The sequence below is a fragment of the Triticum urartu genome, chromosome 3 (genome assembly GCF_003073215.2).
Source record: "Triticum urartu cultivar G1812 chromosome 3, Tu2.1, whole genome shotgun sequence".
NCBI lineage: Eukaryota > Viridiplantae > Streptophyta > Magnoliopsida > Poales > Poaceae > Triticum > Triticum urartu.
The window spans coordinates 728,797,913-728,809,722 of NC_053024.1; positions in this window are offsets into that span (position 1 = coordinate 728,797,913).

An 11,810-nucleotide genomic window follows, 5' to 3' on the forward strand; every position below is an offset into this window, starting at 1 on the left:
CCTCGCAGCCCAAAAATAGCTCGCAAAGGGCTACGAAGCCCGCGATATGCAATATGGAGGCAGGCGTGAGGTTGTGCAGCTGGAGGCCATAGAACTCCAGAAGCCCCCGGAGTTTGGAAATCCGAGCCCTCTTATTAAGTAAGGGGCAAGGCATACCCGCTCTCCTTTGGAGGGATTGGGGGCGCTCTCCGCTTGCTCTCCGCCATTATAGGTGGCAAGTCCGACTTGAACCGGGACCATATAGGCCGGGGGGAGAAATCCCTTGGTCTGGAGCTTCACTAGCTCGCTGTGCAGGATGGAGCACCTCTTCCAATCTCCAGGCCGAGGGCTGGAAGGGCGATAGAATGGACCTCTGTCGGATACGCTCTGATGAATACTCGCGGAAGGGAGAAGGCGTGGTTTGGATATAAATCCTCGTCCCCTTAAATAGGCGGCTCATTCACGTGGCTAGGGGTGTAAATATAAAAAACACCCTGACTTTTCGTATTCGTTTGACACGTGGAAAACAGCCATTATTGGGCATAGAAGCCTAGGAGCACTACATTTACAAGAAACCGGACACTATTCAATAGGTACACGGAATTTGGAGGAGAACCCGCCTTGCAATGCCGAAGACAATCTACGCGCCGGACTCGTCATCATTGAAGCCTGGTTCAGGGGCTACTGAGGGAGTCCTGGATTAGGGGGTGTCCGGATAGCCGGACTATACCTTCGGCCGGACTCCTGGACTATGAAGATACAAGATTGAAGACTTCGTCCCCTGTCCGGAAGGGACTTTCCTTGGCGTGGAAGGCAAGCTTGGAAATACGGATATGTAGATCTCCTACCATTGTAACCGACTTTGTGTAACCCTAGCCCTCTCCGGTGTCTATATAAACCGGAGAGTTCTAGTCCGTAGGACGAAGAACAATCATACCATAGGCTAGCTTTTAGGGTTTAGCCTCTCTGATCTCGTGGTAGATCTACTCTTGTACTACCCATATCATCAATATTAATCGAGCAGGATGTAGGGTTTTACCTCCATCAAGAGGGCCCAAACCTGGGTAAAATATCGTGTCCCCTGCCTCTTGTTACCATCCGACCTAGACGCACAGTTCAGGACCCCCTACCCGAGATCCGCCGGTTTTGACACCGACACTCCTAGTTGGTGCTTTTATAAGAGAAGATGAAGACTCAAATTCAAAAATAAAAAATACATAAAGTAAAAGGAAGACCCTTAGCAGAGGGAAGTAAGGATTTGTAGAGGTGCCAGAGCTCAAAGCGAAAAACTTAAAGATAAAAACATTTTGGGAGGTGTGTCCTTCCCACCAACGAAAATAACTTAGAGTTCCCAACACTTCCCATGCTAGATATATCATAGGTGGTTCCCAAACAGAAATTAAAGTTTATTCCTTTTGCCACCATACTTTCACTTTCCATGGCTAACCGTATCCATGGGTGCCTTCCATACCAACACTTTCCAAGGAATTTACTATTTGATAACATAAAGTAAATTTATTTTACATTTCGGGACTGGGCATCCCTAATACCTTTGCCTTACTCTCGTGCAATGACAACTGAATAAACACTCATCGCGAGAATAACACATCTAGCATGGAAAATATTAGCCACCCTCACCGCTCCCCGAGCGAAATGAACACACAAAGGAGAAGTTTATTTTGAAAATTAGAGATGGCACATACAAATTTTCTTAGAATGGCAAAAGAATACTGCATATAGGTAGATATAGTGGACTCATGTGGCAAAATTGGTTTAAAGGTTTTTGGATGCACAAGTAGTGCTCATACTTAGTGCAAAATCAAGGCTAGCAAAAGATTGAGAAGCGACCAACCAAGAAACGAGTAATCTCATAAGCGAGCATTAAGCATATTAACACCGAATAATGCACCACAAGTAGAATATAATATCATTGCATAATTATTGACTTTCGTGCTTGCATAGGGAATCACAAACCTTAACACCAATATTCTTACTAAACCATAATTACTCATCAACATGACTCACATATCACATCATCATATCTCAAAACTATTACTAAGAATCAAGCTTATTTTGTCCAATGATCTTCATGAAAGTTTTTATTATATCCATCTTGAGATCTGTTAGTATAATAAAACTCAACAAATGCCTTCGTGTGATCCGTTAGTATAATAAAACAAACCACTACTATAAGTGTTGTAGTAAACCAATTCATATTTTGTTCTTGCATTATATCTACTGTATTCCAACTTTTCTATGACAAAAACTCATCAAAGAAAACCATAGCGCCATCAAAACAAGCACACAACGCAGATAAAACAGAATCTGTCAAAAATAGAACAGTCTATAGTAATATGGGTGTTTCGAATACTTATGTAACTCCAAAACTCTGAGAAATTAGGACAACCTGAGAAATTTTTATATTGATCCACTACAAAAGTAATGGGTATTTTTTCGCTCTCTGGTTAAAAATCAGAATTATTTTCGCGAGCGTAAAAGTTTCTGTTTTTCAGCAAGATCAATCAACTATCACCCAAGAAGATCCTAAAGTCTTTACTTGGCACAAATGCTAATTAAAACATAAAAAACACAATCATAACACTAGCATAATTGTGCTAACACTCAAGAACAGAAAGCAAAAAGCAAAAATAAAATTTATTCGTTGGGTTGCCTCCCAACAAGCGCTATAGTTTTACGCCCTTAGCTAGGCTTAAAGCAAGGACCTATGTTTTGTCATCCTTCTTCTTAATTCCCTTGGATGTATTTTTATCATGGGGTTTTGTAAAAACAACATAAAACATATTATCCATAGAAACCTTAGCATTATTAAGTTGCCCATTGTCATAAGCACGTTGATTTCCGGCAACTATCAAAGAATAATGTTGATTAACATTATTAAAAACTTGTTGAATTACATCTAGGATTGGGACTTCCTTTTAAGATTCTCATCAAAGATCTTATTCTCCCCAAGAAAATGTCTTAACACAAAATTACTATTGTAAAGAATTTCATATATCACAGTCTTTTCACGATTCATACCATAAATATCAAAGATTTCCCTAGCTTCCCATATGATATAGTCAAACTCATTCATAAGAACGAGTGTGGCCAACTTTTTTAGCCTTAGGATTCTTTATAACGGGGAGCTCAAAAAACAATCTTTGCAAAGTAGGATGAGTATGGATAAATTTGCTTTCAAGTTTCAGAACTAGCACTGAAATAGCATCCAGATAAGATCTAGTAGTCTTAAGTATATGTGCATCATCAAGACTTAAATTTCCAACACAATTGAAAAATTCTTGGATACGTTCCTTTCCCATAACATTACCTTGCCCCAAGATAAAAGTTTTAGCATCCAGATTTCCCTCAGATATGAAACCAAGGTTATCGAACCAACAGGAGAACCAAGCAACACAACGTAAACAACACCTGCACACAAATAATAAATACTCGGAACCCGACGTGTAAAAGGGTTGTCAATCCCTTTCGGGTAACTGTGCTAGAAATTGGCAAACGGACGTGAGAGAGTTGTAAGTATTGATAGATCAACTGCCAAATAAAATAAATTGCAGCAAGGTATGTTTGGTTTAGTAGATCTGAAAATAAAAGGGCAAATAAAATAGATCACGAAGGCAAATAATATGAGAAAAAGACACGAGGGCCGTAGGTTTCAATAGTGGCTTCTCTCGAGAAAATAGCAAACTATGGGTAAAGAAATTACTATTGGGCAATTGATGCAATTGATAGAACTTCAAATACTCATGACGATATCCAGGCAATTATCATTATATAGGCATCACGTCCAAGATTAGTAGACCAACTCCTGCCTGCATCTACTACTATTACCCCACACATCGACCGCTATCCGGCATGCATCTAGTGTATTAAGTTCATGGAGAAACGGAGTAATGCAATAGGAACGATGACATGATGTAGACAAGATCTATCTATGTAGAGATAGACCCCACCCCATCGTTTTATCCTTAGTAGCAACGATACATACGTGTCGGTTCCCCTTCTGTCACTGGGATCAAGCACCATAAGATCGAACCCACTACAAAGCACCTCTTCCCATTGCAAGATAAATAGATCAAGTTGGCCAAACAAAACCCAAATATCAGAGAAGAAATATGAGGCTATAAGATCATGCATAAGAGATCAAAGAAACTCAAATACTTTCATGGATATAAAAAGATAGATCTGATCATAAACTCAAAGTTCATCGATCCCAACAAACACACCGCAAAAAGAGTTACATCATATGGATCTCCAAGAGACCATTGTATTGAGAATAAGAGAGAGAGAGAGAGAAAGCCATCTAGCTACTAACTACGGACCCGAAGGTCTACAAAGAACTACTCACGCATCATCGGAGAGGCACCAATGGAGGTGGTGAACCCCATCCGAGATGGTGTCTAGATTGGATCTGGTGGTTCTGGACTCTGCGGCTGGATGAATATTTCGTCGACTCCCCTAGGGTTTGGAATATTGGGGTATTTATAGAGCAAAGAGGCGGTCCGGGGGCACCCGAGGTGGGCACAACCCACCAGGGCGGCCTGGGCCTCCTGGCACGCCCTGGTGGGTTGTGCTCTCCTCGGAGCACCCCCAGGTGCAGCTAGGGCCCATTATGTTCCTTCTGGTCCAGAAAAATCTGTAAAGTTTTGTTGCGTTTGGACTCCATTTGATATTGATTTTCTGCGATGTAAAAAACATGGAAAAAACAACAACTGGCACTTGGCACTATGTCAATAGGTTAGTACCAAAAAATGATATAAAATGACTATAAAATGATTATAAAACATCCAAGATTGATAATATAACAGCATGGAACAATAAAATTATAGATACGTTGGAGACGTATCAGCAGACGTATCAACATCCCCAAACTTAATTCCTGCTCGTCCTCGAGTAGGTAAATGATAAAAACATAATTTTTGATGTGGAATGGTGCCTAACATGTTCATCACATATTCTTTCTTTTATAGCATGGACAATTGGACTTTTATATGGTTCAAAGCAATAGTCTAGTTTTGACATGAGGACTTTAATACTCAAGCATATCAACAGGCAAGCATGTCTTTCAAAATATCAACGCTAAAGCAAGTTATCCATAGCCCATTATGCTCAATCATTGATCCATTCATGAAACACACTCGCATATTAGCTACACCCAATGCTCAAGTACGATCATAGTGCCTCTTAGTTGGTGCTTTATAAGAGAAGATGGAGACTCAAATAAAAATAAAAATTGCATAAAGTAAATAGAAAGGCCCTTCGCAGAGAGAAGTAGGGATTTGTAGAGGTGTCAGAGCTCAAAGCGAAAAAGATAGAGATAAAACATTTTGGGAGGCATGCTTTTCCTGTCAATGAAAACGATCGAGTAGTTCCCAATACTTTCCATGCTAGATATATCATAGGCGGTTCCCAAACAGAAAAAAAAGTTTATTCCTTTTTCCACCATACTTTCACTTTCCATGGCTAACTGTATCCAAGGGTGCCTTCCATACCAACACTTTCCAAGGAATTTATTATTTGACAACATAAAGTAAATTCATTTTTCATTTCGGGACTGGGCATCCCTGATACCTTTGTCGTACTCTCGTGCAATGACAAGTGAATAAACACTCATCTTGAGAATAACACATCTAACATGGAAATATATCAGCCACCCCCTACCGTTTCATGAGTGGTACGAGCACACAAATGAGAAATTTATTTTGAAAATTAGAGATGGCACACACAATGCTTAGAACGGCAAAATAATACCGCGTATAGGTAGGTACAGTGGACTCATATGGCAAAACTGGTTTAAAGGATTTTGGATGCACAAGTAGTGATCATACTTAGTGCAAATGAAGGCTAGCAAAAGATTGAGAAGCGACCATCCAAAAAACGAAAAATCTCATAAGCAAGCATTAAGCATAACTAACACCGAATAATGCACCACAAGTAGGATGTAATTTCATTGCATAACTATTGACTTTCATGCTTGCATAGGGAATCACAAACCTTAACACCAATATTCTTACTAAAGCATAATTACTCATCAACATGACTCACATATTATATCAACATATCTCAAAACTATTACAAGGAATCAAGTTTGTTTTGCCCAATGATCTTCATGAAAGTTTTTATTATATCCTCCTTGGATATCTATCACTTTCGGACTAATTTCATATGTTGCTTTTGATAGCTCAAACAAATCTAAGTGAAGAACATGAGCATACATTTTTTTCTTCTCTCAAAATAATTTAAGTGAAGCAAGAGAGAATTTCTTAAAACATTTACTAACTCTCAAGCAAATCTAAGTGAAGCATGAGAGCATTTATTCAAAAATACTAAAGCACACTATGCTCAAAAAGATATAAGTGAAGCACTAGAGCAATTCCATAGCTCATAAAAATTTAAGTGGAGCATAGAGAGCAATTCTAACAAGTCTTAGCATAAATTTGGCTCTCTCAAAGAGGCGTGTCCGGCAAGGATTCATGACTAAGAACACAAAGTAAAACAAGCAAAGACTCATATCATACAAGACGCTCCAAGCAAAACTCATAAATATGTGACGAATAAAAATATAGTTTCAAGTACAATACCGATGGTTGTTAGAAGAAAGAGGGGATGCCACTCGGGGCATCCCCAAGCTTAGTTGCTTGATACAATATTATCTTGGGGTGCCATGGGAATCCCCAAGCTTAGCCTTTTGCTAATCCTTATTCATTCATCCATCGTAAAGTCATTCGAAACTTGAAAACTTCAATCACACAAAACTCAACAAAACCTTCATGAGATTCGTTAGTATAAGAAAGCAAATCACTACTATAAGTACTGTTGCAAACCCATACATATTTTATTTTTGCATTATACCTACTGTATTCCAACTTTTCTATGGCAAAAACTCTTCAAAGAAAACCATAGAATCAACAAAACAAGCACACAACGCAAAGAAAATAGAATCTGTCAAAAACAGAACAGTTTGTGGCAATCTGGAGATTTCGAATACTTATGTAACTCAAAAAATTCTAAAAAATTAGGACAACGTGAGAAATTTGTATATTAATCTTCTACAAAAATAATCAGTATTTTATCGCGCTTCTGTTAAAAATGAAAATTATTTTTCTGGGCACAAAAATTTCTGTTTTTCAGGAAGATCAAATCAACTATCACCCAACAAGATCCTAAAGGCTTTACTTGGCATAAACACTAACTAAAACACAAAAAACACAATCATAATAGTAGCATAATTGTGCAAACACTCAAGAACAGAAAGAAAAAGACAAAAATAAATTTTATTCATTTGGTTGCCTCCCAACAAGCGTTATTGTTTTATGCCCCTAGCTAGGCAAATTTAAAGCAAGAGACTCTAGGTTTTTTCATCTTTGTTGAAGCACATGGCATTGATAGCGGAACAAAATTAAGCATGTTGCAAATTCGTATCTAAACTAGCCTTCATCTCTTTAATTTTTCATTTTGATAAAAGCACATAAGAGTAGTTGATTCAACATTTTCTCCTTTGGGGTGCCCAAATATGGCTTTCATCTTCTCATAAGTATCAATGGCATCCCCTTCAAGAAAACCGTTTTCAAATAGAATCTAAGACTTGCTTGAAACAAGAAGGTAAACCATCATAAAAACTTTTCAAGTATATCTCTATCTGATATTGGGGCACATAGCTAGCTCGAATTCTCAACAACCTATCCCAAGCATCTTTCAAAGATTCATCAAGTAAATAACGAAAAAATTCTGGGATCATCTTCATCACAATGGTTAAGATTTTCCTTAACAACCCCGGTAGATCCTTCCATAGCATCATTGTTTATGAGCTTAGAGAGGACAGAGGGGCTACCAAAGCATTAAGACTAGGGAGAAAACCCTTAGCTCTTTTGAGATCAGACATGGCGAGAAAAAGGTGAACAAAACAAGAGAGGCGAATAAAACGACAAATTTTTGTGAAGTGGGGGAGAGGAAAACGAGAGGCAAATGGAAAATAATGTAAATTGTGATGATATGAGATTTGTGATTACGAACCTGGTATATGTCGAAGATCCTCCCCGGCAACGGCGCCAGGAATTCTCCTTGAGCAGCTGGAACTACTCGGTATTCCGAGAGAGGATGAATCTCACATCGAAGTAGAGATCCCAGTATGAAAACAAGCTATCGAACCAGTATGAAACCAGCACACAATTTAAACCCTAACACAAATAAACACTTCGGCCCCATGAGTTAAAAGTGGTTGTCATTCCTCGGTAACGGGGCTAACATCAGAAAATTGGCGTGTGACGAGCAAATTGGTAATAATAGATCAGACGAAACGAACAAATAAAAATAAAGATGCAGCTCGTATTTATTGATTTTTGGTTGCAATAGATCTAATAAAACAAAGGAAAATTAGATCGCAAGGCAAATATATGAAAATAAGACCCGGGGCAGTAGTTCACTAGTGGCTTCTCTCAGAAAATAACTGGAAAAAATTACTGTTGATCAATAATATACATCATAATGATGACATATCCAGCATAGTCTTTTAGAAGAAGAATGCATTAGAATGTTTGGCACTAAATCTTTGAATGATGAGCATGATTGCAATGTTATTAGTATGAACTCTTTGAATATCCATAGTACTAATGATGATTGCACTAGTCATGATGAAAATGTCTCTTATAAGCATGTCAACTTTTGTGGAATACATAGAGCTTGCAAGCACACACCAAATAGGGAAGATAGATTTTGCAAGAGGCATAAGTATTTGGAAACCAAATGGTTGCGAGAAAGGCCAGATGATTGTGGTGAAAGATTCAATGTTTATCGCCATCCTTGTGAACTTTGCAATGAACATGGTGATTTAAAGCACCAATGCTATTTGTTTCATGATCAAATCATGTCCAAAAATTGTGATAACTTGATTACCCTTGAGCATCATAAAGAGCTTAGTCTTCTTTTGGGGTATGAAGAAATGAAACGTATAACTGAGGGCATTCCAAAATTTAATCTTGATAGATTTCTTGATTTTGATCTAGAAGAAATTTTTATGTATTGTGCAGTGAATTGCATTGAAAATCCTTATATTGACAATTACATAAAGACAAGAAAACAAATAGAAGATGAAGAGAATACTAATGAAAAGGAAGAGACTTCCCAATATTCTCCTATTATTTCTTATGATGAATCAGGTAACGAGGAGGAGCCTCCTATTCAACCAATCTCATTAATAAGGAGCTCCGAAAAGAGGATTAAACCCACACATGATGTGAAGAAGAAAAACAAAAGACGGATAAGCAAAGGTAAAAAGGGTATCCCTCCCAAATGATGTTGCTCCTATTACTCATTGTGATGATGATAATTGTTATACTATTGGTGCTATCCATACTTTTTTTTGACAGGAAGACTGTAAGGGAACCCCTTACAGTATAATTGGTGCAACAAACCCAAATTGCAAGTACCATGCCTTGAACCTGGGTGGATGGGAAGGCATCATCCCCTTCCCACCACTAGGCTATGCCTTAGTCTGCTGCTATCCATACTATTAATGATGAGAATGATTATGCTTATGATATGAAAAAGCCCAAGTTTGGGGATGCTATGTTTGATGAAAATGACATGTTTGACAATTTATTTGCTGAAATTAATGTTAGTCCCAAGCTTCGGGATGATATGTTTTATGAAGATGATATTTTTAATCTCCCAAGTTTTGATATGCAAATTTATTGTGATGATAGCATGCCTCCAACTTATGATGATTATATTGATGAAAGTGGGTTTGGAAGAGTATCAACTTTAGGAAGTAATGATACCACTCTTTTCGAGGATGTTGAATCTTATTGTGATAATTATGAAAGTGGATTTGGAGAGGTAATGACTTTATTTAGTAATGATTCCACTATCTTGGAAGAGGTTTCAATTGGTTATGATGAGAACGAAGTTGCTACCTATGATGATTATTGTGATGACACTTATGCTAAAAAGTAGTGATGATTATATTTATAAAACTTGTCATGATTATTATTACCCTTTTTCTGAACATTGCTCTTTTAATGTGGAAACAATTTATAGTATTCCAGTCTCTTATGATACTCCCACTATTCCGAATGAGAAGAATTTTGCTTATGTGGAGAGTAATAAAATTTCTATGCTTGTAGATCATGAAAAGAATGCTTTAGGTGACGGTTATATTGTTGAATTCATTCATGATGCTACTTAAAATTACTATTAGGGAGGAACATATGCTTGTAGGAATTACAATAATATCAAGTTTCCTCTCTATGTGCTTAAAGTTTTGAAGTTATGCTTGTTTTGCCCTCCTATGCTAGTTGATTATGGTTCCCACAAGTTGTTTGCTCACAAAATCCCTGTGAATAGGAAGTGGGTTATACTTAAATGTGCTAGTCATATTCTTCATGATGCTCTCTTTATGTTACAATCCCTCTCTTTATCTTGTTGGGAAGACTTGGGGAAAGTCTTTGCGATCTTGCTGTAAAAAAACAAAAACTTTAGCGCTCATGAGATTTGCTGACATTTTTTTACTGGAGAGTGCTATTTAGTTAATTATTTTTGCAGATGATTAATAAATAAATTACTCACGTCCAGCAATTCATTTTAGAAATTTTGGGGTTCCAGAAGTATTCGAAACCTACAGATTACTACAGACTGTTCTGTTTTTGACAGATTCTGTTTTTCGTGTGTTGTTTGCTTATTTTGATGAGTCTATGGCTAGTAATAGAGTTTATGAACAATATAAAAGTTGGAATACAGTAGGTTTAACACCAATATAAATAAATAATGAGTTCATTACGGTACCTTTAAGTGGTGGTTTGTTTTCTTATACTAACGGAGCTTACGAGTTTTTTGTTATGTTTTGTGTTGTGAAGTTTTCAAGTTTTGGGTAAAGATTCGATGGACTATAGAATAAGGAGTGGCAAGAGCCTAAGCTTGGGGATGCCCAAGTTATCCCAAGGTAATATTCAATGACAACCAAGAGCCTAAGCTTGGGGATGCTCCGGAAGGCATCCCCTCTTTCGTCTTCGTTCATCGGTAACTTTACTTGGAGCTATATCTTTATTCACCACATGATATGTGCTTTGCTTGGAGCGTCATTTTATTTTATTTTGTTTTGCTTGATGTTTGAATAAAATCCCAAGATCTGAAATTCTTAAATATTAGAGAGTCTTCACATAGTTGCATACTTATTCGACTACTCACTGATCTTCACTTATATCTTTCGGAGTAGTCTATCATTTGCTCTAGTGCTTCGCTTATTTCTTTTAGAGCACGGCGGTGGTTCTATTTTATAGAAATAATTGATCTCTGATGCTTCACTTATATCATTTTGAGAGTCCTTTAGAACAGCATGGTAATTTACTTTGGTTATAAATTTTAAATGCTAAGAGAAGTTGGATGCTTGATAGTTGTTTTGAGATATAAAGGTGGTAATATTAGAGGTGTGCTAGTTGAGTAATTGTGAAATTGATGAATACTTGTGTTGAAGTTGGCAAGTCCCATAGCATGCACGTATGGTAAACGTTGTGTGACAAATTTGAAGCATGGGGTGTTCTTTGATTGCTTTCCTTATGAGTGGCGGTCGGGGACGAGCGATGGTCTTTTCCTACCAATCTATCCCCCTAGGAGCATGCGCGTAGTGCTTGGTTTTGATGACTTGTAGATTTTTGCAATAAGTATGTGAGTTCTTTATGACTAATGTTGAGTCCATGGATTATACACACTCTCACCCTTCCATCATTGCTAGCCACTTCGGTACCGTGCATTGCCCTTTCTCACCTTGAGAGTTGGTGCAAACTTCGCCGGTGCATCCAAACCCCGTGATATGATACGCTCTA